At 43.5% G+C, this 20,860-nt stretch overlaps 1 protein-coding gene across 1 annotated transcript in view; it reads right to left on the bottom strand.

Moving 5' to 3' along the window:
* The window catches only part of Dym (dymeclin), a 269,849-nt gene that overhangs the window by 174,727 nt on the left and 74,262 nt on the right, over positions 1-20,860 (bottom strand). The window lies entirely within an intron of this gene.

The following is a 20,860-nucleotide window of genomic DNA, read 5'->3' as shown; positions in this document are numbered from 1 at the left end:
GGGGGGGAGGGGAAGGGTAAGATTTAGCAGATACTGGGGAGAAAGGTAGGTGAGAGGGACTGAGTCAGGGAGGGTGTGGTGGCTAGTCATATGTCAATTTGACATACAAGCTAAGGTTACTTGAAAGTGTGAGCCTCAACTGAGCAAATGCCTCAAAAAGATGAGGGTATGGGCAAGTCTGTAATGCATTTTCTTAATTAATGATTGACAGGGAGGGCCCAGCTCACTGTGGGCAGTGTCATCCCTGGGCTGGTGGTCTGTGTTATATTAGAAAGCAGACTGAGCAAACCAGAAAGCAGCACTCCTCCATGGCCTCTGCATCAGTTCCTATCTCCAGGTTCCTGTTCAGTTTGAATTCTTGTCCTGTCTTCCTTCAGTGATGAACAGTGGTATGAATAATAAATCCTTTTCTCCCCAATTTGATTTTGGTCACAGTGTTTCATCACAGCAATAGAAACTCTAACTAACATAGAGGGAAAGGCAGGGAATCTGGCTGATGATTTGGGAGGTAAAAATCACCAACAGCTTGCCACTGCCTACACTGTAGTTTGAACTGGCCCATGATATTGGACCGTACTTCTTCCAAAAGCTCACTTCTTGTAGACCCAAGCCTCTGATCTATGACCAAGAACCTTAATGGAATTGCATTTTCCTGTTGGCAAAAAGAAAAAGAGAAAATTCTCCTTACCAGAAAAATAAAGGAAAGCTACAGTGTGTTTCCTTCTGTTCCTAAGGCCAAATTAAGGAAGGTTCCCAGTGGTTTTTTTGTGTTTAAATTATAGTCCTTGGGTCTTCCAAATAAGCTCTGAAAGTAAAATTAAGTTAGCAAAAAGTAAAAAGAATTCAAGTTAACTAAAAAAATAAACCTGGGGCTGGAGAGACGGCTTAGCAGTTAAGAGCTCTTCCTGCAGTTCCAGGAAGCCAGAGCTTACTTCTGAACCCACACACCTCACAAGTGACTATAACTCCAGTTCCAGATTTGTCTCTTCTGACTCTGTGGGTACCTACACACATGAGTCACAAGGCCTCATAGACATATAACAAACAAACAAGCAAAATCTTTTTTTTTTTTTTCCTCGGGACAGGATTTCTCTGTGTAGCCCTGGCTGTCCTGGAACTCACTCTGTAGACCAGACTGGCCTCAAACTCAGAAATCTACCTGCCTCTGCCTCCCAAGTGCTGGGATTAAAGGCATGCACCACCACTGCCTGGGGAAAAGAAGTCTTAAAAAAAGAAAAAAGGAATCTCTTGTTGATACCATTTTGAAGTTCTAAGTTAAATATATTTATTCTCAAGGACACAGGTGTGACAGGCAGGAGCACTGTGAACCTAACAAACATCAAGGAAGAACATGGCTAGCTTGTTAGCTTCTGGGTAAGAGGCAGACAAGAAGCTGCTGTTGTGGGTAAGAGCAGTGTCACAGAGAGAAGATGACGCCAGAAAGGGTCACAGAAGGGGTGGGGTGAAATCTGATGGCAAAGTCACTAAGAATCTTACCCGCAGAATAAGCCCATGACTCTCAGAGTTCAAACCCAGTTGCAGGCATAGCTGAACCTGGGTCTTTTAGAGGCAAGGAGGGATGAGTGAGTGGAAGGGAGATGCTCCCTGAATCAGTGACCTGTGACTTGGTACCATCTTGACAGGAAATCTGTAACTTACAACTGAGTTAGGGGCTGGAGGGTGGGAGACAGCCTCAGGGTGAAATGAGCCCATGGAAGCAGACCCTGACATGCAGAAAGATGGACATGGCAGGCCAGTCTCAGTGAGGTGTGTAGGGAAGGAAGCCCTGTACTTGGAGCCTAGGTGGATCAAGCTCTGGAAAACATCTGCCAGGGTCTGACTGCAGGGTCTGACTACTGACTTCCAGAGTCTCACAACTCCAGAAAGGCAATCAGTGCATAAAAGGTTCATAAAGTCTGAAGATAGCTATAGATATCTTCCTGTATAGATTTCAGTGTTATGACTGCCTCCCTCACTCCTGGTGGACTTGGGAAATATCCCCAACTACAACATTACCCACACAAAGGGTATATGGTGGTTTGAATGAGATGTCCCTCACAGTTTGGGGACTTGAACTCTTAGGCCCCAGACAGACTGGGAAGGATTAGGAGGTGTGTGTGGCCTTGCTGGAGGAAGAATGTCACTGGGGGCAGACTTTGACAGTCATTCCAGTTGCTCTCTGCTTCCTGCTTGCAGGTCAGGATGTGACGCCTCAGCTCTCAGTTTCCAGCTCTCATCACCATGCCTGCTGCCACACTTCCCACTGCCAGGATGGAAGTGTCTGTATCGTGTCTTGGTCATGGTGTTTTAATACAGCAACAGAAAAGTAGCTAAGGAAAACTAAGGTAGGTACTGAGAGAGGGCGACTGCTATGACAGGCCTGACCATGTCTGTGGGGGATGGGGAAGGCTTGGACACTGTAAGAGGAGCTTGAGTACCGGGAGCGATGTGGACTGTGGAGGCCCAGCTCGTGAGGGAGCGATGTGGACTGTGGAGGCCCAGCTCGTGAGGGAGCGATGTGGACTGTGGAGGCCCAGCTCGTGAGGTTTCAGGGGGAACAATATTAGCAAGTGGGCTAATGATCATCCTTGTGATAATTTTTGGCAAAGAATATTAGGCTGCTTTCTGACCTTGTCCCAAGAACTTGTCTAAGGCTAAATTGTAAGTAACACTTAATTCCTTTGGCAGAGGAGATTTTAAGACAGCACAATATAACATGGTTATAGTAATCACTCTTCTGCAGGTCTACAATGAAAAGGGGGAGGTTGGGAATAAAAGAAAAGAAAACGTAGTTTCAGAAGGACAAACAGGGAACCTCAATGCGGCAGCCAAGGCTTGTGCTGAAAACCATGGAGGTAAGACCAGCATGAAAATGTAGAGACCATGACTGTAGCCCAAATTCAGACATAAACCAAATACACATTAAACATAAGGAATAAGTAAAATGTCAGATGTTTTAAAATTGTGATTACACATTGTAATAAAAAAAACAGTGAACTGTGTTTCACACAAAATGTGGATTTCACAAATAAAAACACAAATACAAAATACATTCCACATGACTCTGTGAATACAAAGGTCAAACATAGACAAAACTAATCTGCAATAGCAGGTTACTGGTGGGAAGAAGAGGATGGATGAAGACGAAGGCTTCACAGACATCATGATGAAGCCCATCACTTGATGTGCACTGAAAACAGTCTACAGTTTTATAAGTAGGGATTGTGGTTTCTTTGGATAGAAAGAAAAATCAGAAGGAAAATGGATACGAAAAGATTCTGGTTACACTAGAACCATTTAACTTAACTCTGCACGCTGATTTTATGAGCTAAATGCTAATAATCTATACTCTTGTCCATATGTTACACTTACAAACATCTTTCCTTAGCCTGCTGTGGTGGGGCCCATGTCTTTAACCCCAGCACTCAGGAGGCAGAAACAGGCAAATGTCTGAGTTCACTGTCAGCCTGAGAAACAGTACAGAGTGAGTTCTAAGACAGCGGAGACTACACAGGAAGCCCTGTCTTGAAACCACCTCCTAAGTACCCCCATTTAAAAAGTACCTCCACTAAGAAAAGAAAAACAACATAGTAGACTTCAATCCACAATGCAAAGCACCACCCCTGCCTGGCTATGTCTAGACTCTATGTTTTCCTACACTTCTTCTGTCCAAAACTGTGGCAGGCAAAACCATCTAGACATGGTCCCCTTAGAGGGAACTTCCCTTCTTCACCATTGTTTAATTACTGTGCACCACTATAATCTATCACTGTTTTTATTATAGTAAATAGAAACATAGCAAGGCTTTCAATTTTCAAGTTTTGCAAATTAATTTTTGTGATATGTAAAAATATGCATATGAAATTCTTTATTACCAAATAAAAATCAAGATTGAAGTCTGAATTATTTATGATTTTGCTACAAACAGTTAACATACTAATTTTATATACTAAAAAGTGTAAAGAATAATTAATACCCATACCCAGAAAGAATCAATTTACAATCTACAAATAAAAGTTTTCCACTCTCAAATCTTAAGCAAATTGCCTATGTTAGCACTTACATACCACTTATGAAAAGAGTGCACAATAACAAAGGCCTCCAAACACGACAAAGCACTCCTACTGTTAGGTTATTTTTCTACATTGCCTCTAGATGCAAAGAAAGGCCAGGACAGGCTCCACATGAGATCACTGTGGGCAAAGGTAGGAGGACCCCAGTAACCTTTGCTCGCTGATGACAAGGGACCTTCTGAGAAAGATGGCTGGAGCTGTTTCCAACTTCCCCTCCCCCCCCAGGTATGCTGGTGACAGCAAAAAGACAGCCTCTGAAGCTGCTGAACCAGGCCTTAACAAAGACAGCTCCAGCACCTACCATAAGGCAAGGCTGGCTGAGAGCGGGAGAGGCGCTGAGAAGCAGACGCTTTGACATGGGAAGATACATGTAGATATTTAAACAAGAAGATTTAAAAGTAACAAATTCAGATATTACTAAGACATGAACAATCATTAAAGGAAAGTAATGTGTAGTAAACGGAGGAAAGAGAATTCAGGGTTTAAGGGCTCTATCCTGACAGCATTGAATGAACAAGCAGGCTCAGGACGGAGAGGAGGTTTGTTTCTTATCTGAGGATCACAAGAGCAGAAAGTAGCACCAGGCTGACACTGGCACCCACCTCAGTCCATCTGTCAGAAAGTCACTGCTGCACACCACCCCAGGTTTCCTGAGAGAAGAGCAGGAGCCCTGCCATACGCAAGGACAGGGCCCCCACTCCCTCCTTCCCTTCAGCGTAATGAAACCCACTGTGCTTCATGGAGTTTGTAAGATTGCCCAGGCTTAACTAGCTCTCAGAAAGAAAAAAAAAAATCTCCTTAAAACCAGTGGAATCACAGAATTTTTCTAAAAATGTCTTACACTGAAATCAAAGATTGAAAAAGGTTAACCATCTATGTACAAGCAAACACAAGGGCATAAGAACCATCAGAGCTGACCCTCTGACACCAATGTAGACTTCTTTGTCATCTCTTTTATAAGGTTAACAACAAAGAAAATATTACCAATTCTGTTTCCCATCTATTTCCAAGACCCTAAAACAGACTTATCCACCTCTATTAATAAGTAACACAGTCCTGCATGACAGCTTCTCAAGGCACAAATGATACTATCAAGTCACCACAGTTAGCAAACACTTAAAAATGTACCCACATTTTTACTAATATTTTTATATCAAAAGATGGTCTTATTATTAATAGCATAATTTTAAATGCTTTAAACCTTTTACTAATCTCATCTACTAAAAAATGGCAATATGCAGGTCTTATGACACCAGAATAGCAATGCATCATAAAATTTACAAACAATGCACATAAATCAAAGGTATGCTTTAAAAGATTACATCGATGGGATAGAGAATCAATAAAGCTTAAAGACCGCCACACTCAAGGGACCAGAGGCGGGTGAGCAGAAAGAAGAAACGCTAAGGTGAAGATATCAGCATCCTCACAGCTAATGACACATGATCAAAGAAAGCTCCCTAAGCATTTGCATTCACCCAGTTTTCCAGGAGAAGCACTCAAACCTGCGGAGGTTCTGATCCTACTCACACAACAGCATTCTGCCGGCCAGTTCCGACTCTAGAGTAGGCTCCCCCAACCATGATCCTTCCTCTGTCCTTCCTGCTCCACAGAGCCCACACCCAAGAGGAAAGAACAACTTCACGAAGCTGCAAGTGGTGTCTCTGCTTGTTTAGTTTCACTGGCTCTGCCTACCGTGGCACTGCCTTGACATTGCCTGACAGATGGACGGACAGACAGACAGATGGACAGCCTTACTAAGCATTGACCCCTTGTGCTTCATTCCTTCAACAAACACTCAGTTATCCTCTCTGAGGTCTTGCTCAGTTTGTCCTGTGATGTAGTAAATTTCTGTCACTATATTCAAGATGCCTATAATTTTTATAAAGATTCATTATAGATATATGTATGTTTTGCCCTTATGTATGCCTGTGTCCTAAAACTGGAGTTACAGATGATTGTGAGCTACCATGTGAATGGTGAGACTCTAACCTGGGCCCTTCAGAAAAACAGCAAATGTTCTTAGTCACTGAGCCTTCTTTCAAGCCCTCTGGTGCCTAGAACTTTGAGAGAAAAATACAGAAAGTACTGTCATTACAGTGTGACATAGTAAGCTTCAACCTCTGTAGAGGAGCTTTCACCAGAGGTTGGGGAGATGTGTGTATTTGCAAGCATCCCCCAAGGGTAGACCTGGACGTTCAGCTGTAGCTGTGAATTACAGGAAGCTGAGCGTCTCCTGAAAGCTCCCAGGGCAGTTCTGAGGAATTCCCTCAAGTAGTGATGTGTGTTCTCTCCTACAGGCAGAATTCACATGACATCACAAATCCCTTGAAGCATCTCACCAGACCAACGTCCCCTTCACACTTCCCTGCTCAGTCCCTGACAGACAGCAGTATTCCTGCACATTTATGATGTCAGCATCCACTTCACTGTCCATCCCTCCACACAACCAGCCTCATTTGAAGCATTTCAACTTACTCTCAAAAAACTCACACACACACACACACACACACACACACACACACACACACAAATAATAAAAAAATAAAAATTCACGCAAAAATGTGGCCCTAGGCCCCGCCTGCTGGCATTTCCTCCACCCATCTCAATATGGCCACTGCAGGCTGCCTGTCCACACACCTTACTAACTGCTGCACTTCACTGCAGTTTTGACTCCATGTCTTCCTCTCTCTGAGGACCACCAGCAGTGAGGTCGGTTCCTCTGGTCCTTGACTCAGATAGCTTAGGGGTGAATGATTTACCGCTCCCTCCGCCCCCCTGCCCCCCCCCTAGCTTTTCCCCTCCCATCAGCAGCCTCGCTGTGCATTTCCTCCTCAGTCATCCCGGATGCTTGGGCTCTGCACCAGGTGTCCCTCTTACGTGTTCCTCTCCAAACCTTCACTTGATCTTGACTAAATGCAATACTCCATTTACACCACGTCCTACAGCAAGTACACACAACCGAGGAACAAGCTGGCGGTCGTTCTGCTTGCTCTGATTTAACTGTGTGATGTATTTCTAGTGGGTCCCCGCTCTGGGCTACTGTCTCTCCTGTGTTTGTCATTCAACTTCCAAAGTAATCCTCAACCTCCAGGCGTAGAGGCGCTTATCCGGCTAACTGAAAACTTGAATTCAAAGAGCACTTCTTCCCTTAAAATCCACATGTGCTCTCTGCCCTTACTCCTGTCATAAAGGAGACAGGATATTCCTTCTTGTCCTCAGGAGCGTCACTTCTTTACCAGTAATTATAAGGCCTACGTAAGGCAGCTATTTCATAAATACTTTTTGCTAACCTGGTTCTCTCCTGTCTTCTCTGCCTATACCCTGTGAGACAGTCAGTTTTCTGTGACAAATACCTGAGAGAGAAAGTTTAAATAAGAAAAGACTTCTCAGCCGGGCGGTGGTGGCGCACGCCTTTGATCCCAGCATTTGGGAGGCAGAGGCAGGCGAATTTCTGAGTTCGAGGCCAGCCTGGTCTATAGAGTGAGTTCCAGGACAGCCAGGGCTACACAGAGAAACCTTGTCTCGAAAAAACAAACAAACAAACAAACAAACAAACACCCCCCCAAAAAAAGAAAAGACTTCTCAGGGCTCATAGTCTCGGTCTATCAGAGCTGCAGAGGGCACAGCAGGAGGAGGGTGCCTGCAGCTGTGGGCTTCCTCCAGTGGGCTTCCTCCAGGGCACTTCCTCCTTCCCGTCATTCCATCCAGGTCCTCATAAGATGGTGCTATCCATGTTCATGACAGGTTTTCCCCGCTTTAACCAAGTCCCTTCTGGAGCTTCCATGGACAACACACCCAGATGTCTTCCAATCAAGCTGACAAGCAGGATTAGGCATGGCACTCTGACACCATTTCCCTTCAGTCTACCCTAGTGACCTTCCAGGACACAATTCCAACAAAAGGACCCATGAAAAACTAGCCAACTTTCACCTCACCTCATCCAGCAGACAATTTTAAATCCTTACCTTACTCAGTATCTCAAGTAACCTGTACCCAGCTGTACAGTGGGGCTTATATTTCACTACATGCTATTATCTGTCAGAAACTTCTGCCAGTTGTTGTATGTACATTTAAATCTCAGAAACTTCAAGCAGAATTCCAGTGTATCAGGTACAGTGGAAGAGGTATCGGGGAACTGAATTGAAGTATGAATCTGAGGAAATCACCCAGCATACAGAAGAGAGGGAGATATGAATTCCAATAAAGATTAAGAAACATGAAAAGGACTGGAGAGACGGCTTGATGCTTAAAAGCACTGACTGCTCTTTCAGAGGACTTGGGTTTGGTTCCCAGCACCTACACAGCAATTCACTCTCTGAAACTCAAGTTCCAGGAAGTCCAATACTCTCTCCTGATCGCTGCAGGTATCACGAACACATGTGGTACACATACCTACAAGCAAAATACTCACACATACAAAATAAAAATCAATAAATCTTGAAAACCACAAATAGAATCTGATATATGGTACATCTGATATGGAGTTCAGGGAGAAACTGCTGAAGAGAAAGCACAAGACTAAAACTTGAGGCCACAAAAGTTAGCAGAAAGCAGATTTGGAACATTTCCCCTTCTAAGGTCACAGAACAAGGAAGCTTAAGTACAACATCAGCTTTAGGAAATATATTACATCACTCTAAAAGTAGAGGAAAAGGCCAATCATGGTGGCTCAAGCCTGTCATTCTGGCACTCAGAAGGCTGAGGCAGGGAGGATCACTCCAAGTCAGAGGTCATCTCAGCCCAGTGTGTTCTAGGTCAGCCAAGGGCTAATACCAGTTAGGCTGGAAGAAAGAGAGACAGACAGACACACCCATACACACCTCCAGTAGATTCCAACTACAGATATCACATTACTTCAAATGAGAGGTGTGAGTTCTTACTCATATCGAGAATAAACAAAGTCACCCAACCAACGTTCTGTTGCACCATTGATCTTATACAAAGACTCTCATGTAGTTAATAGAGCCAGGCAAGGCGGCACACGCCTTTAATCCCAGCACTCAGAGGCAGAGGCAGGTGGATATCTGTGAGTTCCAGATCAGCCAGGGCTACACAGTGGGATACTGTTTTAGAAAACAACAACAAAGGGAACGGAATTAACGGAGTAAATAAATGTGCACATAATTATCTTGGGGGAGGGAAAGACACACATGAACTTATAAACCGTAAGAGCCTGGATGTGCTTGCTGTTGCCTGTATGATTCTGACCGTAAGAGCCCGGGTGTGCTCGCTGTTGCCTGTATGATTCTGGCTCACTGTTCGCTGTGAACAGCTCTCTTGGCTTCCCACGAGCGTGAATTACAACGATGCCCGTGACTCGCTGTCGTCTGAGTAATCCATGGCTTTGTCTCTTCCTTTACTTGCACTGCGTGCTTCTTCACCCCACTCTCTCCACGGAACTCCTCCAATAGGCTCTAACACAGGCTCACACACCAGCCAGCTGCTAAGAGAGGGACTCAGCACGCTCACGCCTCAGCCTGTCTTTATTGCCTGTGTAAGCTGAGACTGAGGAGAGTGTGAAGGGCGGCTGTAGGAAGGCACAGGGTGGTGTGCACGCTCCTTCTCAACTCTTGAACGCTGCCTTCCTTTCTTCTTTTGGCTTCTCTGTATTTGGCTGCCACTCTTGGGGTTCCTTGTGGTCCATGATGGCTAAAGCAAGCACCAGGAATCACATTTGCACTCAAATCAGCAAGGGAGGGAAGAGCACATGAATTCTTTAGGAATGCCACCTGTCCCTCCGCCTGTGCGACTTCTATGCATGTCCCTTTGGCCAAAGTACAGGCTGCACTTGCTTCAAGAGAGATCAGCTTATGCTTGCTAAACCTGATGCTTATGTCTTCAGCTACAATGTGGGAGTGTGCAGCTAGCCACTATTGCATGCAGCACATTCACTAAAACTTTTGTAGTAGGCCCCAAATGCACCTCTTCTACTTGAGATGACAAGACATCTGGGTCCTTTCATAACTTGTCCTTTCCCTTGATTGGTGCAGGGAATACTGCCCACATCAAGAACTGTAGCAACAAACCGAGTACTGGCTGAAATACTAGGAACACAGCTGCCTTTAAATGTCTTTAATTAACCTTGCTGGCATTTGTAGAGGTGGCACTGACAAATTTCAGTGTGTTCTATGTAGCCAAAGACAAGAGGTCCACTCACAAGTAGCAGCCATTGCCCTGCTGCTTCAGGAAAACCACATTTTTGCCCCATGGTGCGAGGAAAGGGTGATCAGGAATGTCCCCAGGAGTGATGCAGGCATACGGCCTTCTCCGTGCCAGCTCCCCTAACCAGGCCAGAGGTTCTGCTGTAGTGGGGTTTCCCTTTCTTTGGCTTTTAAACCTAAGGGTCACCAGCAGAGGTAGCACCAGAGCCGCATCACCACCAGCCGTGGCTGCAGGCTGCCTCTCCTTTGTGTCAGGCTTCTTACCTTTTTATCCACCATCTTGCAGGATGGTACAGAGAACTAAGGTCCCGGCTTCCAGCCTACAAGCAGTCGGAGACTGTTTACTCTATACTCTTCATGGTGATTATGAATGGCTCTAGCCCCCAACGATTTATGACACTAAAGGGTCCATCAATCTCCCTTGCAAATCTTTGCAAGACAGAACCAAGCGGGTGCTGTTATTGCTACCATTACAAAGTATTCAACAGACCACAAAACAGAAAAATCAAAACAGCTTCAAGACAACATGTCAGAAAGATACCTACAACACTATCTCCTTCCTTTATAGCAGCCAAACAACAAAATCAACCTAGGTGGCCATCAAATGACTGGATGTCATATATGCACAGCTAAATTTTCTTTTCAGCCATAAAGAACAAAATTAGTTAGGCTTGGTTCAGGTGCTCAAGGCCAGACTTGTCTACAAGAGATCTTGCCTCAGAAAAAAGGGTAGTGGTGTGGTAGGGAGAGGAGGAAGCAGATACTGATGCAGCTGAACATAACAAGACTGCATAAACTCATCTCGAATGCCACGACTCTTCAGAGATGCAGAGAATCAGATACATGGCTTGGAAGTAAAGACCAAACTGTCTCAGGGATCAAGGGAGATTAGTGGGAGAAGGAAGGGTGATGAAGGAAAAAGGTACGTGGATACACTTAAATTAACATTTGACACATGTACAGAATGTCTTCATATAACCTAGTACCATGTGCAGTGAAGTACATCGATGGCTGGGATGTAACTAGGTGCTGGAATTTTCATCTTTGATCTTACAGGGCCACCACTGTGTATCTGGTTTGTCATTATGCAGAGACTCAAGGTTGCCACTGAAAGTACATTGAGAAAAAATGAGTAGTGAGCCTTTAGTTGCTTCTGTGTCTAAAAAACAGCTATTCATTGTGAAGCTATGAGGTAACTGTCTCTTTCTCATGCATTTACTCACCTGATCTTAGTTGTCCACAGAGGAAGGTATATTATTCCCCATTATCAGCAGGGATATATTCTATTGCCCTTAGAAAAATGCTTGACAAATTTAATTGTTCAGATTGTCCCCTCTTTAAGTAGAGTGAATTACAAACCCCGTTTATTTTTCTTTAATTGTTAATTCTTGTTTATTTATTCCTTAGCTGTCTGTTTTAGGAGCTTAATGACTGGGTATGAAAACGTGTCTGTGTGCGATTATTGCTATTTATTACATTTTGAATACTTTGCTGAATGTCATTTTAAAGCATGTTTGAGGTCTTGTGTATCTGTCCTGTTATGCTGTCAGGAAGACCTGACTAAAATGTTTTAAAATGTGTCAAAAATTAAAATAATTTTTTTATTACCTTGAGGTACTTTTTTTAAAAAAAAGAAGAAAGAAAGAGAAAGAAAAATGCTTGAAGCAAGAGATCCTACCAAGCTTGCATTTCTATACACACACACACACACACACACACTCTTTTCTATTTTACTCAAACAATTTCAACATACTATAGCCATATTTTATCAGTCAGCAGTATGAAGCAAAATTAGAATAAATTTCATTTGTACAGCCATACATACATGTGTTTCCAGAGCCCAGAGGAGGACATCCTATGACTCTCCCTTGAGACTGGTCTCTCACTGAACCTAGAGCTAGACCGAAAGCTAGGAAGCCCAGCAAAACTCTCTCACACACACACACACACACACACACACACACACACACACACACACACACACAGTGCTGGAGTTACAGGCATACATGTCAGAGGTGTGCCAGGTTGTACAAGGATGCTGGGAATGTGGACTCAAATCCTCCTGCCTCACGGTGACAGCACTTAGCAGCTGAAGCATCTCCAGCTCTTTCTTTCTTTCTCTTCATAAATTCACAAAAGCTCATTTCACCATAGCTCTTAGCAACCATTTTTCTTTCCTTATTAAGTCAAAAGTTTTTATGTGAAAAAAGCAAAATATGGTTTCTAGTTAGCACACTTAAATTGCAATGGTCCATCACGACTGAGGAACATCATTAAGTATGAGTTCTCTTAATGCAGGATTATGATAGTCCATCTGATCCTAAAATGGCTACTAAGTGAATCATGCGTATAGTGAGAATTCTGTAATTTGGATTCTTTTATAAAACACAGAAATACTATAAGAATATGTTTTCATTTTAATCCCAGGTGTGAGGTATGGGGCTGCTTCAGATTGTCCACAGCAGCTGACTATGATTTGCCTTGTGCTCTAGCAGAGGCATAATTCTGCCACCTGCAGAGAATTTATGTGATTTGTGTGACATACGGAATTCAGGGGACTTTTCAGAGGATATATAAATGCTAGGGCCCCGAGAGAGGCAGTAGGTTGCTGGTTGTTGTTAGTCACTGTTTGTTAAGGAGTCACACATAAAAAACAAGAATTAGATATCCTGAGGGTGAAGATCAAACTTGACCCAAGGAACTCAATGGCCCTCTTCAGCAAGAAACAGTCTAAAGATAACATCACCCCTTCTCAACCCAATTCAGGGATCTCTTTCCTTCCTCTCTACCCTTTTTTCTCTTCTATCCAGTGTTAGAGGTTGAAAGGGTGCAAGAAAAAGGGTGAAGAAGAGTGGAAGAAGGAAGAACCCACAAAGTAGAAAAACACAGTGACAAGTGGAGGCTAGCAGATACAGCAGACACACTGGAGAAGGGATGGATGGGGGTGTGGCAGAAACAGCAGACACACTGGAGAAGGGATGGATGGAGTGTGGTAGATGCAGTAGATACAGCAGACACACTAGAGAAGGGATGGATGGGGGTGTGGCAGATACAGTAGATACAGCAGACACACTAGAGAAGGGATGGATGGGGGTGTGTGGCCATTTGAATAGGAATGGCCCCCATATATTCATGTGTTTGTATACTTGGCCATAGGGAGTGCCACTATGAGGAGGTATAGCCTTGTTAGAGGAAGTGTGTCACTGTGGAGCTAGGGCTTTGAGTTCTTAAATGCTCAAGCTACACCCAATGTGAAACACGTAGTCTACTTGCTGCCTGAGGATCAAATGTAAAACTCTTAGGTCCTGCTCAAGCACCATGTCTGCCTGCATGCCTCTATGTTTCTCACCATGATGATAATAGACTAGACCTCCAAACTGTAAGCCAGTCCCAATTAAATGCTTGCCATGGTCGTGGTGTCTCTTTACTGCAATAAAACCCCAACTAAGACAGGGTGTAGCAGATACACTGGAGGAAGGGATGAGTGGGAAGGAAGAGACAGAGCAGACACTGGAGGAAGGGATGAATGAGGAGGAGGAGACACAGCAGATACACTGGAAGAAAGGATGAATGGGAGTGTAGCAGATCCATCAGATACACTGGAGGAAGGGCGGAGTCACATCCTGAGCAGGCCAGAAAACAACAGTGCAAGCTTTGACTGCGCTACTCAGAATAGCATAAAACTTCAATTTCTAACGGCTTATTTCTGGGATTTAACCACGGCATTTAGCCTCAGGTAAGTGAGACTGTGGATAAGAAGAGACACATGTACCATCCTCATTTCACCAGGACATAAGAGCTCAAACGTCCATGTTGGCAAATGATGGATTTCATTTTAGCTTACCCTAATGTACATCCAGAGTTCAGTACTTCTAAATATTAATAATGAACGGCAAACTTCTATGCTTAACCTCTTCCCAGTGTGAAACAGTCTCTCCTTGCTGCCTGCAGATCAAGATGTAGAACTCTGGGCTCCAATATCACCATGTCTACCTGCATGCTGCTGTACTTCCTGCCACGATGATAGTGGACTGAACCTCTGAAACTGTGCATCCAGAACAGCTCCAGAGAAGCAACCTCCAGAAACTCCATCTCCTGTCACACACACACAGCTGCTTCTACTGGACCTGTTCCTTCTGACCTATTCTCAGATGGCTCGCTCCATAGACCCTGGACAGCAGGAAACAGCCAGCTCTCCTAAGACTGGACAAACAACCCCCATACCCATTCTTCTAGGTTCCCCCTAAAGACACGTCACCCCCAATGCCAGCAGAAAGTAGCCAAATTTCACAACGACTCTATTCCTGCTTCGCTGTCACCTCTTTCTAATTTTTCTTTTTAATTAAACCAAAACGTGGGAATGTTAGTATTCTGTCTAAACTCCACTTCCACAGTTATCTGGCAACACCCAGGTATGTTCCTCCCCACAGTTACCTGGCAACAGCCAGGTAGGCCTGCCCACTATAAAAGGGGCTGCTTGCCTCCTCCTCTCTCTCTTACTCTCTTGCCTCTAGCTTCTCCTCGCCCTTCCTCCCTTCCCCCTCTCTCCACGTGGACATGGCCGGCCTCCTCTTCTCTCCTCTCTCTCTCCTCTCTCTCTACCATCTTCTCCCGTTTCTCTCCCTACCTTTGTCATCTGCCCTGAATAAACCCCCTCCCCTTTGGAACTGTTTTTAAAAAAAAAAAAAGGGCAAATTGCTGTATTCTAGGACCAGCCCTCCAAATTCAATACTAACAATATAACTATCCAAAGCCAGAAAATAAAAATATCTATTTTGCATACATAATTGGTGTTGACAATTGAGATTGATCTACTTGGTCTACAATTCTCACCATCCCATTAAGCAGGGCTGTGTTTTAAAACAATGACTGACTGAAGCACAGTGCCATAGCTATCAACACACAAGAGTGACCAGTAGCCTCTCACAATTTGAGAATTTCAGCAAAAAGAATTCCAATATAATCTACTTTTTTTTTTCTTTCTGTTTTTCAAGACAGGTTTCTCTGTATTGCTGGCTGTCCTGGAGCTCACTCTGTAGACTAGGCTAGCCTTGAATTCACAGAGATCCACCTGCCTCTGCCTCTAGACTGCTAGGATTAAAGATGTAAGCCACCTCCATCCAATCCAGCTGAGCCAACCTGTTATGTAGTCCTAGGGTTTAAATATAGCTATCCCAACTCACAAAGGAGATTAAAACCAAAGTTATGTTAATGATATAAAGAAGATGGATGGAAAATTAATCCAGCTATAGGGCTTAAAGGTAGATGTTTATGGCCTGTAGAAAAACATAACTAGATGGGGTCACAAGGGTGGAGCCCTAAGATCAAGTACTGGTGTCTTTATGAAAAAGAGAAGCAAAAGGAGACAAGCAGAAGCACTCCCTGCCTCTTTTCCAGGTAATGCCCCAGGATTCCACCAGCACACCAAATCTTGGACTTTTGAATCTCCACAATTATGGGCTGAAATAAACCTCTTTTTCCTTATAAAGCAGTCTGCCCCAGATTTGATTGCAATAACATAAAAATGACTAACACACCAGGCTATGGATGGATTTTTGTGTTACCTCCAAAAACATATGTTGAAGTTCTTTTAAAGGGACAGTATCAGAAAATGGATCTTTGAGTACTAAGTATTATGTTTATAAGAGGCCAGCAAGTGCCAGGCAGTGGTGGCGCACTCCTTTAATCCCAGCACTTGGGAGGCAGAGACAGGTGGATTTCTGAGTTCGAGGCCAGCCTGGTCTACAGAGTGAGTTCCAGGACAACCAGGGCTACACAGAGAAACCCTGTCTCAAAAAAAACAAAACAAACAAACAAAAAGAGGCCAGCAGGGTAGATCTCCCATAGTAAGACAGTGACTTTGTAAGAAGTGACAAAAAGCTGTCCGGTTCCCATGAGAGGACAGCAAGCCAGGAGGAGGACCCACATCAAGAAGCAAGCTTACTGGCATCGTGATGTTAGACCTGTAGGTTCTAAAACCATGTGAAACAAACAGCAGTCCCTAAGGCTGCCAGGACTACTGTGCTTTGTTACAGCACCTCAAGCCAGGACAGACACTAACAATACCTATTAGGCTTACACATAACAAATCGTGGACATGAGGGTCACTGGCCACTTGTTTATAAAATATGTTTAATGGCATAGAGTGATGTGTTTAGAGACTAAAAGTCACCAATTGCTTTACTGGTTATCACCAAGATCATTGATATTGTGGGTTAGATGAATGTTTGAAGTATTTATTATGATTTGAATTAAGTCAGCATCAAATTTTCTCTATTAAATAGAGTCTTGGGCTAATTTTATAGTCAACAGCACATACAGGGCTGGAAGGACACTTCAGCTGGCAAAGTGCTTTCCTTGTGAGCACAAGAACCTGAGTTCCATCCACAATGCCCACATAAAAGGCTGGTATGGTGGTTCACCCTTGTAGTCCCAGCACTGGGGATCCCGGGGACACACTAGCCAGCCAGTCTAGCCTAAGTTGTTCCTGAGGATGACACCCAAGGTTTTCCTCTGGCCTCCACACACATACTTAAAAGAAGCAAACATAAAAGTCCTCAGATGAGTTGAAATGGTACCGTGGCAACTGTTGCCAAGGTAAGTTCATTTAGGAAGGAACAAATTTCTTGTGGAAATACCTATTTAATAATCAAATTTTCCTTTCTGTCACTGACAAAATTTTGCACCACATAAAATAAAAAGCCAGCTGGACACAAAGCAAGAATGTGGCAGACATATTCATTAATCAGTCTTTTAAAACTTTTTTTTTTTACATGATTTAAAGTTTAAGCAGACCAGAAGCATAGACGTTCTGAGTTTTAACACTGTCATAACAGAAATGTCCCTAGGGTTCTCCTATCACTCGTTTCTAATTAAACTTCCATTCTAATTCTATTTTATAATCTTCTAGTTGTTTTCACCACTAATGACCCTCGGAGCATCAAGACTGACAAGTCATCTGCATGAGGACAGATGTTATATGGTTTTGGATGAGATTTTATACACTTTATCTCTTTCGTTCCTTACAAACCCAGAACAAAAGGCCTCCTATTTATCAGTGTTAGAAATCAGTCAATGAAATTTAGCCGTCAGGGAGGAGCTGGAGAAACAGCTCAACAGTTAGCGACACCTGCTGCTCTTCTTGAGAACCTGAGTTTGGTTCCCAGCACCCACATCTGGTGGCTCACAAAACCTATTAAATCTAGCTCCAGGAAATCCAACACTTCCTCTTGCTTCTGCATGCATACACACAAAGACACACAAACATATAGGCAGGCAGGCAGGCAGACAGGCAGACACACATACACGCAAATAAATATTAAAAAAAAAGTTGATACTGATAAACAAGGCCTCATTACCAAGAAAACACATCAGAATGAGTCCAGCTAAGCCCACTAATGCTACCTCTAAACAATGTACTTTCTCAGTAATTACTAGTACTATTACTGGCTGAGCCCCTACAACAGGCATAAGGGACTCTGAGGATGGATTTGGGAATTGCACCCATCAGTGATACTGAAACCGAATGAGGAACATTCTAAATGTCGTGTTAGCACCAGACCCCACTCCTTACCTCTGGATTAGGAATGCCAAGATCTAATTGCAGTGCCAACAAGCAGACAGATGAATAGATTTTTAAAAGTATGTCAGGTGAGTCTAGAATTTTGTGATTAGCTTAAAAGCTAAATCAGCTACAAATTAATATAATATATTAATTTAAAAAAAAATGGAAGCACTCATTCCAAAACAGTGATACATCAATTGAGTCTTTGTCTATACTGACATCATAGTGCTATAAATGATTTCTTGTACTATAAAACTATGAATATATATTTATCTGCATGTATTATAACAAAATAAAGTACTATATTAATTTTTGATTCATTCTAACCAATTTTGAGTGAAAGAAATCACTTGATATATCTGAAAAAGCTTTTTAAAAACAATTATATGTGACTTGTCATTACTCTCAATAACAGAAACAAACAAAAGCTCTAGTTGTCTCTTTGCAGTATGAGCAATTCCTACAGTGTTTCTCCTCCTCAGAGCTTACTCCACCCTGGCACCTGAGGAACAGGAGAATGGCTGGCTGTTCTAGAAAGAAGACAAGCAAGCACTACATCCTAAGACTAAGTCGGAAGAGAGACACTGAGGGCAAAACAATTATAAGAAAACCTAACTGTGAATCAGGGCGGTAGCTCACTCCTGTCACCAACACTTGAGAGGCTAGGGCAGACAGAACACTGTGAACTCATGGTGGATTAAACAGTGAGTGCTGGCACAGTAGGGCTAGCCTAAGATCATCAATAAAATAAAACAAAATAAAACGAAACTTAAGTACAACACTTAAATGAAACCACACTTCATAAAAGAGACTTCTTTCATTTCTTCACTTGTGACGAGCTGACCACAACCCCCTCCTCACTCACCACAACTACAGTCTGGTTACATGAGATGCTCCTGAAGGAGTAAGGGTGTGCTGCAGGTAACGGACCTTCAAGTAGCTTAAAGAGGAAGCGTGGTATCGAGTATAAGACAGAGAGTACAATGGCAAACAAAACAAGAGTGGGGGATGGAAAGAAGTGGGCTTTGTGCTGTTTTACTCTTGGAGGTTTCTGCATGTGTGAACTGATCTCCAGATAAGAAATTTCTTTTTTCAATGAGGAGAGAGATAAAGTTTAAAACAGCACATGTTGATTGTCCCTAAAGACAGCTATAGATAGTTGGAAATTCACTCCACCATTCTCTACCCCTGTACATCCTTGAAATTGCACAAAATAAAACATGAGAAAAGAAACCTCACGTGGCTGGGATCATGCAGGTAAATCACCTGCAGAGGCAAACAGCCAGGATCCAGACAGTGACAGAAAACACTTCGATGACAAAAATCTACATCTCAGCACAGACACAAACTAGCATTGGTTGTCTTGGCTGCTGCTCTTTGTGTTCTGGGCTGAGCTCAAATTACTGGAAATCCTTTTGCCTCAGCCTCTTGAATTCTGGAACTAAAGACAAAATGGCCACCATTCCCAGGTACATATTAGCTTTTAGCATTTAATTTTATCCAAGTATTTACTGACAATCCACAGATGTTATGTCGAGAGCCAGGTGTGCCGGTGCTTGCCTGTTGTCCCAGCACTCAGAAAGCAGAGGCAGGAGGATTATGGGTCAGCCTTGGGTAGTCAGCCCAGAAAGCTGGTAAATCAAGCCGCCTTCCCATTCGTGACATAGGAATGTAAGTTACAGGGGAAGGATAACAACAGGAAAAACAGCAAAGGCTGCAGTCACAGAGCTCAGGCAAAGGCAAGCTCACGTCCCTCCTCTCAGATCACACCACAGTGAGCCAACAGTCCTCCTGTATCTGACAAGCAGAAGCATCTACAGTTTGACAACACAAGCCAGACTTAGTGGGTTATGAGAAGGAAAGAAGACAAAGACACCAAGTATGGAGGGCCGTGCTGGGGAGGATAGGGAAGGGCTGGATCTATATGATTGTGTTTCACTGCATGGGCCAGGCCAGAATGTGTATGACATTCTTGAGGATGAAGAGCAACTGACAGTGAGTTTTTAGTGAGTGAAGGACTAGAGTGACTCAGAAGGTTCCTCTTGGTAGTGTAAGGACCGACTCTTGCCCTGCCAGTGTTAACAAAACCACTATATAAATGTAATTTTATGGGGGGGGGTATGCCCCATTCTAGAATAAAAGACACTGAAACCTGGTATTTTTATTAATCAGCTGTAATCCTAAATAGAGCAGGTACTGAGCTGTTCTAACCACATCACAGCCCCATGTTACTTGCCAGCTGAGTTTGTTTTGCTGTATGTGTGTCCTCAGGGCTATTTTCACTTGGCCACGTGCTCATGGCCTATCCTGCCTCATGGGGATCTCCTCCTTCTACCTCCATTCCCCTTCTCGTGGTTCCTGAGACCCCCTACTGCGTCTCAGGACCCATCTTCCTCTCTCTCCTGGTCAGTCACAGGCTTCAGTCTTTTACTGTCCAATAAGAGATTATTAGGGAACATTCTTTACAGCGCATTGGTCGATACAATGCCCACATCCAGACTGCAGCCTGATCCTGGGGCCCAGAACTCAGCCTCTGAACACACAGTGCACAAGACCAACCCCACCACTACTATCCCAAGCTGAGTTTTTCAAACAACATACCCTGTTTCGAAGGAAGTAAGTTTTAAAGCATACAATGCACACAATGGTACAGAGCAAATGCTTTCTATCCAGGAAAGGTCCAACCACAATAAACTGTCTGTAAGCCGGCTGGGAGACAGTGCTGCGGACGGAGTGCCTGTGGTGTGGGCTCCATCTAAATAGTTATATGCCTGGGTTCTGGCACTCAGAAAACAAATGACAGACGCCAAAGATACCTCATACAACATGTAACTAAAAATTAAAAACTATATACAAATGTATTTAAGACAATGACAAAAAAAAACCTGCCAATTATGATCACTGTTTTGAAGAAAGTAAATAAAGAACTTGTCTCTAATTACATTAGCATATTGGGAAAAACTCAGGTGTCAAGTACTCACACCAGATATATGATAATGAAATAAAGAAGGAAGGAAGGAAGGAAGGAAGGAAGGAAGGAAGGAAGGAAGGAAGGAAGG

Source organism: Grammomys surdaster, unplaced genomic scaffold (assembly GCF_004785775.1).
Source record: "Grammomys surdaster isolate TR1022 unplaced genomic scaffold, NIH_TR_1.0 1036, whole genome shotgun sequence".
Lineage (NCBI taxonomy): Eukaryota > Metazoa > Chordata > Mammalia > Rodentia > Muridae > Grammomys > Grammomys surdaster.
This window is presented reverse-complemented; position numbering and strand designations above follow the sequence as displayed.